At 35.8% G+C, this 16,324-nt stretch overlaps 1 long non-coding RNA gene across 1 annotated transcript; it reads right to left on the bottom strand.

Annotated features, from left to right (window-relative positions):
- Positions 1-837: 837 nt before the first annotated feature.
- On the bottom strand, positions 838-9,808 carry LOC118355340 (uncharacterized). Its single transcript, XR_004817663.2, has 4 exons — positions 9,650-9,808; positions 3,035-3,089; positions 1,310-1,389; positions 838-1,204 (listed from the first exon to the last, which is right to left on the bottom strand). It is a non-coding gene; the product is annotated as an uncharacterized LOC118355340 (long non-coding RNA).
- Positions 9,809-16,324: the final 6,516 nt, after the last annotated feature.

Here is a 16,324-nt window from a genome sequence, read left to right as displayed (position 1 = left end):
AGTATCTAAAACTCTTCCTCCTCTTTTCTCTTTATGTTTGACTAGGGAGATTTTGTGATTAGAAAGCATTTTCTTTCCCTATGTACTCATTGAATCAATGGATTTGCTCCAGTGACAGGAGAGGTACATAACAGTTGGTATGTCCCTCTTCCAGAGCTCTGAAAATATCACACACACACACACACACACGCACATTTCAGAGTTACTACAAAATTAATGTAACTCTCCAAAGAAATGAGCAAGACTTTTACTATAGCCCTCTTCCAAGCAAGTTGCTAAATCTGTTTTTAAAAAGTTATTCTTAAAAAAAAAGTTATTCTTAGTAATCTTTATAGATAGTTTATAAACAATATACAGTCACTTAGGGCCTTAATTATCTATACACACTTTTGCCACTAACCAAGTTTAAAGTAAAAATGAGAGGAATTTGTATTTTCTTAATAGCCAGAATTGGAATTCCTCTTAAAAGAAGCTGTTTTTAATGAAATCTGTTGATAAGCTTCTCAGGGAGAAAGTGAGACCCTAAGGCACAGTTTATGTGGACCCACTGGCTTCCTGTGTCAGTTCCTATATAATGCTGAAAATTCACATTTCTGAGTCCCACCCCAAGAAACTGAACCACAGTGCCTGGGGAAGGGCAGGTGCTCCCTGAGGTTTGTCTCACAAACCTTTTCTGGAAAAAGAATGAGACTTTTTTCTATGCAAGTTGAAGGTAATCGTACAGATTCAATAAGCAGTGTGCCCCAGCTAGTATTAACTTTCTCCATTTATTCAGTAATAATCATTGAATTATCTAACATTTTTATTAAGGATTTTTTTAAAACTTTTTTTGTTTCTGTTTTTTGTTTTTGTGCATGGGTAACAAAAACCGAGTTAATGGTCTCCCACCATGCTGAGTGGTGTGGGGACGAAGCCCTTGAAGGCAGGAGAGAGCCTGGGAACTTGAGCCTTCACAGAGCTAGCAAAAGTCATAAAGAAGGCCCTGTGCCCATATGGTGTGTATTAGGGTTTCTAGCCAATCTCAAGGAGTCTGAAGACCTGAAGAGCAACTAGGTCACCTAATGAAAGCATTGCTAGCAGCCTCCTCCATTTGGTTTGTGTGGTGCCAGCTGAGGCTGTTAGGAGCTGTCAGCAGATCCTGTTGAATGCCGCTTCCTCTACAGGAAAAGTCTCAAGAGACTTGAGAGGCGGCCTGTTCCCAGCCCTAGAGATAAATGTACCATTATACCTCACCTCCATCCCTCTATCCCAGTCACAGGCAGTCTAGGCTAACCCTCTAGCCAGACAGTTCCTCCGCCCAGCTCCTCACCAGCCATTTCCGTGGAAGACAGAGCACCTCTTCTGGGAATGGGTTTTTTGTTAAGTCCAGAAATCTTAGCTTCCTTCTTTCTGAAGATTGAAAGGGTACAGTGCAAGTATCAGGAGAGATGAGGAACCATTTCATGCAGGCAGAGAGTGGGATTGTGGGATCGCTGATGGCCTAAAAAATCACTTGGGTATACAGATGTGAGGGCCTTATTCGAATGAACATTTGAAACACTTATTTCTCTGTGGGATGTAAAAACTATGCCATTCACGTGGCAATCTGTACACATAGGTCTGTAGAGGGAATTGATTGTGGAGATTAGGTTAGTTCAGTCTCCCTTAATTTTAAGAAAAACTGAGTTCCAGAGACTCTCTTAGATTCACACATTTTGATTATAGCAGAGGCAGGATGAAAAAAAAATTAAAGTCCTTATTTTTTCTATTGAAATCAATATACAATGAGTCAGTGCATGCCTATAATTAAAACAATTTGGACAAAAAAGTCAAGAGAATACAAACATTTTCTTAATGTAAATACACTGAATTAAACTTACAGGAGTCTAATTTAAAAAAAAATATGTTTCAAGCAAATGCATAGATAATTCTAGCTACATGGCAAGGGTCTCATATTCCTGCATTTTAAAATTCTGATTTAGTAGGTTGTTTCCATTCCTGTTTTGCTTGAGCTTTGTCTAAGTATTACATTTTAAAATTGATTCTATTTTCTTAGCCAATGCCTTATAAGAGTTTCTAATTTCTCTTTCCCCAACCATGGCAGTTGCTTCCAAGATGCTTTGCTTGCTCAGTGGGTGCTGAGCACCATTGTCATCTTCTAAGACATTGTTCAGATAGTTTTATTACCCTGTTCAAAGCCCCTGGTAGTTTTATTTTGCTAAAAGATTAGTATGAAAGCCACATTAAAATGAATTCAAACCTTTCACAATCTCAGTTTATCACTCCAGAATCTGTGTGTGTGTGTGTGTGTGTGTGAGAGAGAGAGAGAGAGAGAGAGAGAGAGAACTCTTTCTCCTCCATTCTCAATGAAAGTCCTTTCCTGGTATTTCATATATTCAGCGCTCCAGGCCCAAGGAAAAAGGTATGATCCCTGAACACATCAGATGTTATTCTTTTGTCTGTAAGGCCCTTCCTTTCTTTCTCCAAATGTAGAAATCATTTCTATCCATGAAGACCTAGGTCATATGTGATCGATCCTTCTTTCTTCCTCTCTTTGCATCTTTTTTTTTTTTAGAGATTTTATTAATTTATTCATGAGACACACACACACACACAGAGAGAGAGAGAGAGAGAGGGAGAGAGATGCAGAGGCATAGAGGGAGAAGCAGGCTCCTCACAGGGAGCCTGATGCAGGATTCGATCCCTGGTACCTGGGATCATGCCCTGAGCTGAAGGCAGATGCTCAACTGCTGAGCTACCCAGGCATCCCTACATCCCTTTATTTTCAAGCTATTTGTCTTGCTTAAGTTTGGAATGTGTATTTTCATTTTTTTTTCTGGAATAAAACTAATGAGAATCTGATATACAGTTTGTGCGATATACATTTGTAAAATGAAATGGCTTTCTTAAAAAAATAATCTCAGATTCTTCAAAGTTGACAAAGGCACACTTGTATTCCTCTAAGGAACTGATGTATTTGTGTTAAAAGAGGATTCATACTTTTAGTATTCTAAGACCTGGAGACTAGGGCATAAAACCTGACTTCAGTACTTACTAGCTTTGTGATATTAGGTAAGTGCTTTATGGTCTCTTTGCCTCTGTGTTCTCATCTGAAATAGAAGGTAATAATAGTATTTATCTCATCTGATTGCTAAAAAGATTAAAGGTGTTAAAACATATAACTCATTTAAAATAGGACCCGGCACTCATAAGTACTCAAAGATTAATAGCTATTCTTGTTATAATGAAAGGAGAGTCAGCTGAACACATAGTCACAGCTTTTCTTCTGATGGGAAATTTTACCTTGTTGTTTTCAAATAAGTTACATCCTTTTTTTAAAAAAAAAATTTTCATTAACAAGTAGAAATTTGTAAACTTTTACCTTTAAATGTAGTATACGTGTTATTCTAAAATCTACATCTGGAAATTCCCATTTCCAGGTACAGCCTTATAGGTCTTATTCTATTTTCTATTGATTTTGTTAGATCTTATATATGTGGTGTCTTTTATGTGCTTGACTGTCGTTTGTTGTTTGTTTGTTTTGGACAGTTCCATTTAATATTACATTCAAAAGAAAAAATACCTAGGAATAAATTTAAACAAGGAAATAAAAGACTTGTAAACTGAACACTGTAACAACTTGATGAAAGAAATTAAAGACCTAAATAAATAGAAAGACATCCAGTATTTATGGACTGAAAGACTTAATATTGTTAAGATGACAATACTTTCAAAATGATCCATACATTCAGTGCAATCCCTATCAAAATTCCAATAGCCTTTTTTTGCAGAAATGAAAATGCTGATCCTCAAATTCATATCTACTGCCAGGAGGAGTCCTATGATGATTTATTTAATGTGTCAACTTGACTAGGCCAAAGGATGCCTAGATAGCTAATAAAACATTTCTGGGTGTGTCCTGAGAGCACTTCTGGAAGAGATTTAGAATTTATATCTGTCGACTGAGTAAAGGAAATCTGTCCTCATCAATGTGGGTGGGCCTCATCTGATCCCTAGAGGACCTGAATAGAGCAAAAACGGGAAGGAAGTGCAAATTCTTGCTCTCTCTCTTCTTGAGCTCCTAGTTCTCAGGCCTTTAGACTCAGACTGAATTATGCCAGTAGTTTTCCTGTTTCCCAGCTTGTGGCAACAGGTTGGGGAACTTCTCAAGTGAGCCAGTTCCTATAATAAACCTCTTCTGCTATCTATCTTGGTCTGTCTCCTATTAATTTTATTTCTCTGTAGAACCTTAATTCAGTCTTCAAAACAATGCTGTAAAGGAGTAACAAAGTTAAAAGACCAATTTTTCCCAATATCAAAACATACTACAGAGCTACAGTAACGAAGATAACATAGTACTGACTAAATTAGGATTGACTTATATAGATCAATGCAATAGAACTCAGATGTATACATCTATACATATACATATTCATACATCTCTAGCTAATTAATTTTTGACAAGGGTTTCAAGAGCATTGTTTGGTAAAAGAATAAAGTTGGGTTCATCCATCACAGTAAATATAAAACTAACTCAAAATGAATCAACAGCGTAATTGTAAGTGCTAAAGCCATAAAATTCTTAAAACACAGAGGTAAATCTTTATAAGTACAAATTTGACATTATATACTTAGATATACCAAAAGAATGAGCAACAAAAGAAAAAGTACATTGAAGTTCATAGAAAATCAAAACTTTTGTATTCAAGGACATTATCTAGAAAGTGAAAAGATCATCTATAGAATATGGGAAAATATTTGCAAATCATCTACCTGACAAGGATCTACTATCCAAAACATATTAAGAACTCATATAACTCACAGCTGAAAAGTATATACCCTAATTCAAAAATGGGCAAAAGACTGAAACAGGCATTTTTCCAAAGAAGATATACAAATAACCAAGCATATTGAAAGATGCTCGATATTCTTTTTTTTAAAATTTTATTTATTTATTTGACATAGAGCACAAGCAGGGGGGAGCAGAAGAGGGAGAAGCAGGCTCCCTGCTGAGCATGGAGACCAACATGGGGCTTGATCTTAGGACCCTGGGATCATAACTTGAGCTGAAGGCAGATGACCAACTGACTGAGCCACCCAGGCACCCCAAGATGCTCAATATTCTTAGTCAATAGAGGGAAAAAAACCACAATGAAATATCATTTCACATTCACTCAGATGCTTTAATAAAAAAGATGGAATATAAAAAATTTTGGCAATCAAAAAGTTGGAAAGTAACAAATGTTGGCAAGGATGAAGAAAACACGGATCCTTTTTACAACAGTTTGGTGATGCATCAAAAAGTTAAACAGAGTTAGCATGCTACATAGCAATTCCTCTTCTAGGTATATACCCCAACTAATTGAAAGCTGGTGCTTAGATAATATACATACCTGTTGATAGTCTCACTCTTCACAAGAGCAAAATACATTCTCTATTTATTTTGCTAACCTTATTTTTAACCTCCTTTTAAACTATACTGTATTCATCATCATTTTTTTAATCCAGTTGAACTCTGTTCCATTGCTGAAGACAAAATCACCTCTCTCCTTTATGCTTTTCTCTATCTTTAATGTCCTTACTTCATTCTTTATCTTGGAAGGTTCTGTTGATTCTTTAAGACCTTGGTCATTCTAAGTAGTATTTAGACCTCTGTAATCCTGGTCCTGTTAGTGCTTTGTATGTATCTCTGTGATAGCATTTGTAAGTTTGTTGTATATAAATGTATTTATACTTTTATTTTAATTTCTGCAACATGAAGCTGAAGATGAGTGAGTAAGGCAGCAAATGGTGTCAAGAACCTTATTTTAAACATCTTTGCTTTTCTAGTAGCTAACAGGTCCTGACAGACATTCAAATATTGCTAAATGAGAAGATGAGAGAAGAGATGTATAACTGCTTAACTTTGATTAAATCCATGTATTTGCCATTTCCTTTAGTTTTCAATGGTAAAAATGAGGCTGATAGGAAGAGAGTGATGAGAATTTTTTCTCAAGGTGATAAGGTGAAAATTGGGTGTGTGAGAAAGCCTTTTGGAAAAGAGAATTTACAGAGGTAAAGTGTATCATCATCCGTTCATGCAACAAATAAGTTATTTTTTACTCTGTCTCAGGTAGAGCACATGGAGCATACTGCAACCTGGAAAATGTAAGCACTTTTTCTGAACATCTGTGCCTATTCTTAACTGAGACAAAGCAGACTTTTTGGAGTACTTTTGGAGATACTTCAATCTCTCCATTAACAAACAGAACTTCTCATAAAATATGGACTTTGAAGGCTAAAGACTTCAAGGCCAAGTGGACCATGCCGAGACCTCTGGTTTGCAGCCAGATGACCAATCCCTGCATTTGGATGAATGATTTCCCAAGGGGCTTTGGACAGATTGGACCCAGCACTAGCACAAAGTTGGCTTGGAGGAATAAGCTCCTGGAAACTTCAATTAGTGTTTGGTATATGAACATTAAACAATGCTGAGGCTGAAAACAATACATCACACGGCAGGTCCCAGGAAATAAGCAGAAGGCTGGTAGCAGGCCAGGGAAAGGGGCCAAAATACTTGTCAAGGACAATTCCTCATGGAGAAATGACAGCAGGCTTGAGGACAGCAGGTATGACCTGAGAGGTAATGATATTAATTACATTTCAAAAATGAGGGGAGGACAGAAAGTGGTTTTTATTTGCCTATCTAATAACAGACTTTACTTTTTTGGATCAGCTTTTTTGATAGTCTGAAAGAAATGCATGTAATGAAAAATTAATTTTTAAAGCAATGCTGACATATATGAAGCATTACTACACATCAGCATTTTTACAAGTTTTTGAAAAATATTAATTGACTTATTTAGTCTTCACAGCTAACTTTTGGGATAGATATTGTCCCCATTTTTACAAATGGAGACTAGAAAGAATTGGGCAACCTATTCTGGGTCACACAACTAGCACTGATGGAATTGAACTAGAAATCAAACCAGGTAACTGGTGCCAGAGTCCACTGTCTTGAGCATGATATTGTACGGTCTCTCTATTCTGTCTTAATAATTGAGAGGGTGAGATTCACCCAAGGATAGACAGATAACCAGTGGGACATAAAGCAGAGCTTAGAAACAGACTCTGGCATATACAGAATCTTGCTATATGACAACGGTGGAAAACATATCAGGCAAAACATGACACATTTAACGTGGTGCTAAGGCAATTAGTTTTCAAATAGGGAAAATATAAATTTGGGTGCTCACCTTTCACAGTATACAATAATCCCATCCAGGAAGACTGAAGATTAAATGTAAAATGTAAAACTTTAAAACTACTTGAAAAAGATATTTATTGCCTTTTGGGGAAGAGAACAAATTTTTTTGAAAGAAGAAACAACATAGAATTTTTAAAAATAAATTCAATATTTCATTTTATCAGGGTACATATTGTAAAGTGAAAATAAAAGCTATACATTTGAAGAGGTTATTTGCCACATATAAAATCAACAAAAGGTTTGCATCTAGACTATGTAAAAAAAACTCTTATGAGCCAACTAACTAAATAATTCAAAGATATAAAAAGACATTTCATAGAAAAAATTAATGGCCAATAAATATGAAACAATTTTCAGGCTCACTATAAATCAGGGAAATTCAAACTAAACTCATAAAATCTTTCATTTCACATTAATAATTTTGGCAAAAGTTAAAATTTCTGACGGTGTCAAGATTTGGCAAGGATGTGAGACTGTGGGGAATCTTACAGACTGCTAGTGGGAATAGAAGGGTGTATTTGTATAACCACTCTACAAAACTCTTTGTTGCTATTTGGTAAATTTGAAGATCTCTAAATCCTACAACCCAGCAATTCTACCCTTAGATATATACTATGAAGAAAATCTTGGACATGTGTACTATGTTTTTATATAAAACTACTATATAATACCATGTAATATTAGGATATAAAACAACCCAAACAAAAATTATGAAATTAATAAACAGTGATAGACTGACAGAATGGACAATCTAGCAGTAGTAGTCCAACCTAAGGAATGGACCTATAGCTATACACATCAACATGTAAAAGCTATACAGACTTCAACATGTAAAAGCTTATACAGACTGAATAGATGTTGAATGAAAAGAAAAAGCAAGTCACACAAGAATATAACTAATATGATTCAAGTCATCCAAAGTTTAAATACAAGAAAAACTATAAAAATCTGCTTTTGGGATTATAATCTATTCTAAAACTATAAAGCAGAGCATAAGATTCCTATACCCAAAGGTCAGACTCATGCCTTCTTTTTTTGAGGGGGATGGGAAGGATAGCAGATTGAAACATGAGGGGGGCCAGCAACATAAGGCGCTTCAAGATTTTCTTGGTGATGGGCATATATATTTATTACGATAATTAATATGCACTATACATACTTATATTTAGGCACATATATTGATTGCATGCAATATAATTCCTTCACGATGCTCTTATCCTCCAGTTTGGGAGACTGACACAGGGACAGATATGCAAATATTGTCAGAGTGTCCATGGTCTAGGAGCTTTGAAATTCTTGTCACTGGATTTATGAGAAAATTTCTTAGCTCTGTGGAGACAGAATTGCAGATGGCAATATTGGAAACAGTGAGATCTAGACACACACACTATAGTGATAATCTAGGCAAGTGATGACAGAGGCCTGGATTAGTATAGTAGAAAGGGAGTTGGAAAGAAGTGGACATATTGGGATATGTGTTGGAGGTAGTCAATAGAATGTGCTGAATGATTATGACATTGGGAAGAAGGGGAAGAGAGGACTTAAGCCCTGTGTTTAGACTTTAGCAGTTCAATGCATAGCAGTACCATCTAATAAGACGAGAAAGGCTAGAGGACCAGCAGGTAAGAGTAGAGGTTGGATGAGGAAGTCAAGATTCCTATCTTACCATCTTAAGTTTGAGAAGCAAATTAGATGTTCCATTAGATATATCATAAGGGTAGGTAGATTCATGTCACTATCCAGTGACAGTTAAGGAGTGAAGATAAAGTTGAAGAGAACAATTACTTGGGTATATTAAAAAATATTTGAGTTTAAGTCCCAATTTTCACATCCACTCATTTTCAGGGAAACTTTTAGAAGTCAGTAAGATAAAATGTGAGAAGTGTTTGAGAAATTACACAGGTAACATAAGGATAGAATTACTAATAGGCAAAGCACAGTGGACTGAGAATTAGAAAGTAGGCATTTTAGGTCTAGCTCTTCCACTGGCTAATACTAACCACCTCATGAAAGTCCTATATATTCTTGATTTAAGTTTGTTTAGCTTTAAAATGATGGAATTAGAATCAGTAACTTAACTGGCCTCTTTTTTATCTAATGTTTGAAAAGTAAAACTTTTCTCTGTTTTGATTCCTCCTCACTGGAAAGAATAGGATTATAATTATTTAGCTGCAAGTTAATTAAACATACCAACCTTGTGATCACTTTATTCTGAAAAAATATTAAATGCCTAAATGGAACATTACAATAACATCTTAATTTTGAATCAGAAAAATACTTAAGAACCAGAGTGACATTTATCATGTTAGCTTGGTGTTCTTAAAGTCTGCTAGAATGTCTTCTGTCAATCCTTCTTCACAGTATTGTAAAGACAAGGCCAGGGAGAGAATATCATGGCTACTGGGAGACTCGTCTCAGACTTACCTCATTCCTCCTCAAATCTAGACCATTGCTAGGCTTAACATTCACCACTTCCTTGACTCATGGATAGTAACATCTGGTCATTAAACTTAAATTCTCTCTCTGTCTCACTTCGTCTCCCTCCTTTCCCCTCTCCTGTCTATTAACTTCCAAATTCTTTGGCTGGACTCTGTCCTTTGTTTCTTAGAATCTTTGCTTATATCCATAGTCGTTTTTCTGGATCTTAGAGCATAGGGTTCTCACTTCTATACTACTTTTTCTGGTGTCATGATTCTTTTGTGCAAATGCTTTTTCTGGGTGTAGGTGAATTTATGAATGTTCATGAAGTACCTTTGCATGACATCTCTCTCTCTCTCTCTTTCTTTTCCTCCTATTCCCAGCCAGTTACCTTATGTTTCAAGGTTCCTTCGACAGCCAGTGTGCCTAGGCTGCCCTCTCACATAGTGCATGTCTAATATTGTGCTTCTCTGTTGGTACATGGAGAATATGGAGACAAATTTTATTGTTATCACTCCTTTATTTCTAAGAAAGCCAGCCCTATTATTAACATAATCTATATAATAACATGATTACCATCATCATCTTGGTAGAAGTCATAGCATCAAAGGGTTTAATTAGAGCTATTAAGTTTGCTGTGGTAATGACATGATAAGTGAGTAAAAATCACAAATACCAAGCCATTATTATCACATCTTCTTCAATGTCAAATGAGCCTTTGTGAAACCAACACTGCCATGTCCTCCATTGATTAGCATCACCTCTAAAGATGGTAATTTATTTGGAATTGATCAGCCATTAATTTAACATTTTTAAATGTCAAGATTTAAAGCTGAATGTTAAAATGGGGGACCAAAAGCTATATTCATTTATAATTGGCCTCTTAGATAAGATTTAGACATCACAGAAAGTCTCATATTCCAAATTAGTTGACCAAAAGAAGCTCAACAAGTCCTTTTGTTTTTCTAATACAGAAAATAGAATTAACATTTTAAAATTATAGCTGACCTTTGAACAACATGAGTGTGAACTCTGTGGGTCCATTTATACCTGGAATTTTTTAATACAAATGTGGTACGGTATTATAAATATATTTCCTCTTATGTTTTTCTTAATAGTTTCTTTTTTCTAGTTCACTTTACTATAAAAATACAATATATGAATACAAAATGTTTGTTACTGGAATGTTTATGTTACTTGTAAGGCCTCTGGTCAGCAGTTGTTAAATTTTTGTCAAAAGTTGTCCATGGATTTTTGATCGTATGAGGAGTCAGTGCCCTTAACCTTCAAGTTGCTCAAGAGTCAGTTGTATTTGTATTGTTTTAGACACTTTATGCTTAATTCTCACTACAACTCTGTTATTATTTATGTTATATAGATGTGGAGACCAAAGTCCAGAAAGATTAAATAGCTCCACAGAGAACTAAATAAAAGAACTAAGGTATGGGTATATTCATCCAACCTCAAAGCCTATTTTCTTTCTATATTCTACTGCCCTCCAAGGAGGAACATTTCCTAACACTTTACTAGGAATATTAACTTGGGAAACTTTAACTTCCTTAAGGTCTAGTTCCCTCATCTATAAGTTGGATATAAGAATAGTAACCATCACATAGGATTGTCATGAAAATTCAATATAAAGCTCTTAGTACAGTTTCTTGGTATATAGAAGTTTCAGTCTATGTTACATATAATTATGAGTATAATGAAGATTGTGATTGCTAGAGATTAAGCTATTCAGAAGAATTCTGGAGCAAGTAATATGGCGTTTTCAAAGGAAAACTTCATTGGTAACATAGGAAGAGAAGAACAGGGAAGCGTTTCTAAGATGTCAAGCCTGGCTAATGGAGAGGATAAGGATCTCATTATATAAAAGGGAAATGATAAGACAAGTGATTTTTTTTTTTTTTTTTTGGCAGTCAAAGAAGATTGGCTTTGTTGTTGAAACTAGTGGAATCAGTAAAATAGATCAGAATGAGAACTTCATGTGTGGAAAGGAAAGTAATGGAAACAGAAACCACTGGTATGCACATTAAAGATAGAGAAAGATAGAGATAAAGAAATAGAAAACAAGTTTACAACTCAAAAGGCAAAGACCAAGCATTTGACCTATGGCCTTCAACCTGTTGATTACAAAGCAAAGTGAGCCTCTGGGAGAAAATAATTGATTTCCTTTTTTTTTTTTTTTTTTTAATTTATTTTTTATTGGTGTTCAATTTACTAACATACAGAATAACACCCAGTGCCCGTCACCCATTCACTCCCACCCCCCGCCCTCCTCCCCTTCTACCACCCCTAGTTCGTTTCCCAGAGTTAGCAGTCTTACGTTCTGTCTCCCTTTCTGATATTTCCCACACATTTCTTCTCCCTTCCCTTATATTCCCTTTCACTATTATTTATATTCCCCAAATGAATGAGAACATATAATGTTTGTCCTTCTCCGACTGACTTACTTCACTCAGCATAATACCCTCCAGTTCCATCCATGTTGAAGCAAATGGTGGGTATTTGTCATTTTTAATAGCTGAGTAATATTCCATTGTATACATAAACCACATCTTCTTTATCCATTCATCTTTCGTTGGACACCGAAGCTCCTTCCACAGTTTGGCTATCGTGGCCATTGCTGCTATAAACATCGGGGTGCAGGTGTCCCGTCGTTTCATTGCATTTGTATCTTTGGGGTAAATCCCCAACAGTGCAATTGCTGGGTCGTAGGGCAGGTATATTTTTAACTGTTTGAGGAACCTCCACACAGTTTTCCAGAGTGGCTGCACCAGTTCACATTCCCACCAACAGTGTATGAGGGTTCCCTTTTCTCCGCATCCTCTCCAACATTTGTTGTTTCCTGCCTTGTTAATTTTCCCCATTCTCACTGGTGTGAGGTGGTATCTCATTGTAGTTTTGATTTGTATTTCCCTGATGGCAAGTGATGCAGAACATTTTCTCCTGATCATATTTTAGCTCCAACTCTGCTCATCTGAAAGATGTTAAGAAATTTGGCCTCCTGACTTCCTGATCATAGCGCAGAGACCAGTGATGTATAATCTGAAGAAAACTGTACTATTTTGTTCTATCTTATGGTTTTTTAAAAATGGGATTAGAGTAACACTGGCTCATTCCTTTTTGATTTTCTTTTCATTCAGGTGCTTTAGTTTTCAAATAACATGGGGGCAGAAAGTGCTTGGTTGGAGGCTGAGGCAGGTGGCATAGCTTTTTATCTGGAGCTAGTTCCCTTGAATGATGCGTGATTGTGACTCCATCCACCTAACCTCACATGTTGAGGTTAGAGAGCATATTTTATAGAGTAGAACTCACATATTATTAAGCAAATCGATGACTCAACAAATGAACAAAATATGATACAGCATGAGCCCTGGTAAAATGCTACATTTGGCATTATGGTTTTTTTAATCATTAGAGAATCAGATAAGCAGTGGGAAGAGAAAAATATTACCTCAAACTAGTAAATCTCACTAGATAAATGGATACAAGATAATGGGGTTTAGGGAGAAGCTTTGCAGATACAGCCATCCTCTGGTGTGCATCGGGGAAGTGGGTTCCTCTATTACCCAAGTAAATGGTGAAGGAAGGCAAGGAGTATCTATGTATAAACACTGCTGAGTGTTAAGTAAGTTTGCCTTATTCTGAGTGAGTGACATGCAAATATAAAAATACACTGTAGGACATAGCATCTGGAAATACTATGCTGAAACTTGAGAAAACTACTTGCTATATTCAAAAGGATACAAATTTCAATGGCATATGTCTATGAAAGAGAACAATAAATTTACAGGCGACGACAAAACTAAAACAGAAGATGAGGGGATCCCTGGGTGGCTCAGCGGTTTAGAGCCTGCCTTTGGCCCAGGGCACGATCCTGGAGTCCGGGGATCGAGTCCTGCCTCGGGCTCCCAGCATGGAGCTTGCTTCTCCCTCCTCCTGTGTCTCTGCCTCTCTCTCTTTCTCTTTCTCTCTCTGTGTCTATCATAAATAAATAAATAAATAAATCTTAAAAAAAATAAAACAGAAGATGATACTATAAGGTGTATCCATAGACCTAGAACTGCCTGAGAAAAGGAATGATTGTGCCATTGAAAATCATGAGGGTAGTCATTGGAAATACACATGGTCAGAATTTGGGCTGCAGAAAGTTGAATCAGTAGGTTGGGGCGTAAAATTGAGACACACCTAAATGTAAGGAAATACAACTACTACATAAAAACAGAGAAAATGTATTTTCAAATGGTAATAATTCAGACAGATGAGGACTCTTCTCAAAAATGAAACAAGAAAAGGGGAAAAGGCAAGTGGGAAGGAAACAATAATTTAAGATGTTAAGAAAAGCATTTCCAAAATTTAAGGCATGGGTATTTAGATTGAAAGATTCACCATGTACCAAAGAGATAGATTCAATAGACCAATGGTTAGTAAAGAACATGATAAAAATCTCTCACAAGTATCAGTTTGAAAAGAACATTTTAATATCTTGATCAAACATTATGTGGGCATCAGCATTTGTCTTAGCAATACCCAATATTAGAAGAAAATGAAACTTTACAGGAGTATAGAAAAAATATTGAGGACTAAGAATAGTTCATTAGAAGAAGGGGAAAGAATTTCTAGGATAGGAAGAAGGTCAGAAAATAAGCCCCTCACATTTTTGTTTTCTCATGTGTGGCCATGCCACCTTAAAACCTTCTGTTCTCTACTCTATGGATGGGTAAATAAGAGCATCTTGGAGATCTTGCAGGTCATTTGAATGTGATCATCATCCCTTCTACCCACATTCCACTGTCAAGTACTTGGTCATATAGTCTTAATTCAAGAGAAGTTTATTATTCTAGTGTTCATCTATGTTCAGCTAGATCAGAGGGGATTAGTGAATACCTACCAACTAATGTTACATTTTCTGACCTTTTCCCTTGGAGCTTTGAGGTCAATAAGCACAGGAACTGCCTTCTAAGTTATAGTAGCTGGTGATCCCACCAAATATTTTGCCAGTTATAACAATCTCCAGCAGGCCAGTTTGCCTTTCAATCTCCATTGCCAGCTGGCAATTCAACTTTCTGCAGCCCAAATTCTGACCATGTGTATCTCTTTTCATCAGTTGATGCATAATTTCTAAGCCAATACTGTATGCTTTTGGATTTTTTTCAGTGGCATCTCAATTTTGCTAATAATTTCTAGACTACTTGTGGCTATTCTGCACAAGTATTACCCACACCACTTGCCAGCCAAATCCTATAGTTTAACTCAATGGCATGATGTTCTCTTCATGTGATATAAGGGGTGAGGAGAATCTCCTAGTTGGCACTCTTCCACACAAAGATGCAATGACCCTGGCTTCTTTTCTAGAGCATATCTATGACTTTATGCAGACAGATGAAGAAAACTGAAGATATGGAAAATCACTAAAGATAGCCATTATGACCAGCTTTCTTTTGGCTGCTGCATGGGCAGTAGGGTATAAGAGGTGATATAGGGGAGGAGACTAGGTAGGAGACCTGCAACAATCCAGGTGGGTGAGAGGCAATGGTTGGAGAAGAGAGTCAAAGGTATAGATGAGAAGGACAGAATGTTAGGAAAAAATTTAAGGGACAGCCAAGAAAATTTGTTATGTAATCGAGTAAGGAGTCCAGATTGATTCCAGGGTTTCTGGCATGAGTTAACAAGGACACCATCCATTGGTGAGATAGAGATGACTCTGGTTGAAGCAGATTTATAGGAAAAAATCAGAAGATGAATTTTGAGCATATTGAATTTGAGATGTTCAACAGATATCCCTTTGAGGTTTTCAGTAGCCAGCTGGATAGAGTCTGAAGCTGAAGGGAAGTCTCTTCTCTATCACGTCCATGGCTTTAAATACCATATATAAATAGAGGGATATAAGAGAATAAGGAGTTAGAAAGACCGAGACTAGCAACTGGAGGGAAGTAGTAAAAGACCAAAGTACTCCTACTGGGTGGAAGGAAAGGTATCTGAAGATACCTTGCATTTTTAATTTTAATAATTAGAAAAAAACCCCATAAGAACAAGAATATTTCAGAAAAAATTAGAGGTAAATTTTAGAAGAATTAAAACTTATTTTGTATGTTATAAAATCCTAGGGAAGAAAAAAGCAAAGAAAATATAATTTATATGGTGAAAAAATAAAATGAAGCAAAGAGCAAAATACATTAAAATGCTTTAAAAAGGAAATAAAAATCGAGATGAACATTAATATTGAACTTGTAAATGTATCAGTTACCACTTAATTGAAACAGATTAAAATATGAAGATTCAGGAGTTTCTTTTTTTAAACTTTATTCTGCTTATAAAATATTCATTAAGAATAAAGTGACATACAGCAGTTAGGAACAGAAATGAAATGGGAACTATTCAAGCAAAAAGAAAATGTTGACAATATTAATTTTAATAATATTCTAGAATTCAAGAAAAATCATTAAAAGAGAATTATGAGAGGATAAAAGGTAGAATCCATAATTAAGATTAAAAAAAACCAATGACTTCATTTATCAAATGTAAGTACAGCTACTCATATAAAACAAACATTTCAGAAATCAACACAGAATTATTATGTGGGATTTTGGTCTATCTCTCTCAGTGTATAATGAACCAAATAGAGAAATAAAAAAGCTTTGGAGTATGTCAGTGATACAACTCCAAATGTAATGAGTA

The sequence above is a fragment of the Canis lupus genome, chromosome 7 (assembly GCF_003254725.2).
Source record: "Canis lupus dingo isolate Sandy chromosome 7, ASM325472v2, whole genome shotgun sequence".
In the NCBI taxonomy this organism is placed as follows: Eukaryota; Metazoa; Chordata; class Mammalia; order Carnivora; family Canidae; genus Canis; species Canis lupus.
The sequence above is the reverse complement of the archived record's forward strand: the minus strand, read 5'-3'. Positions and strand labels throughout refer to the sequence as shown.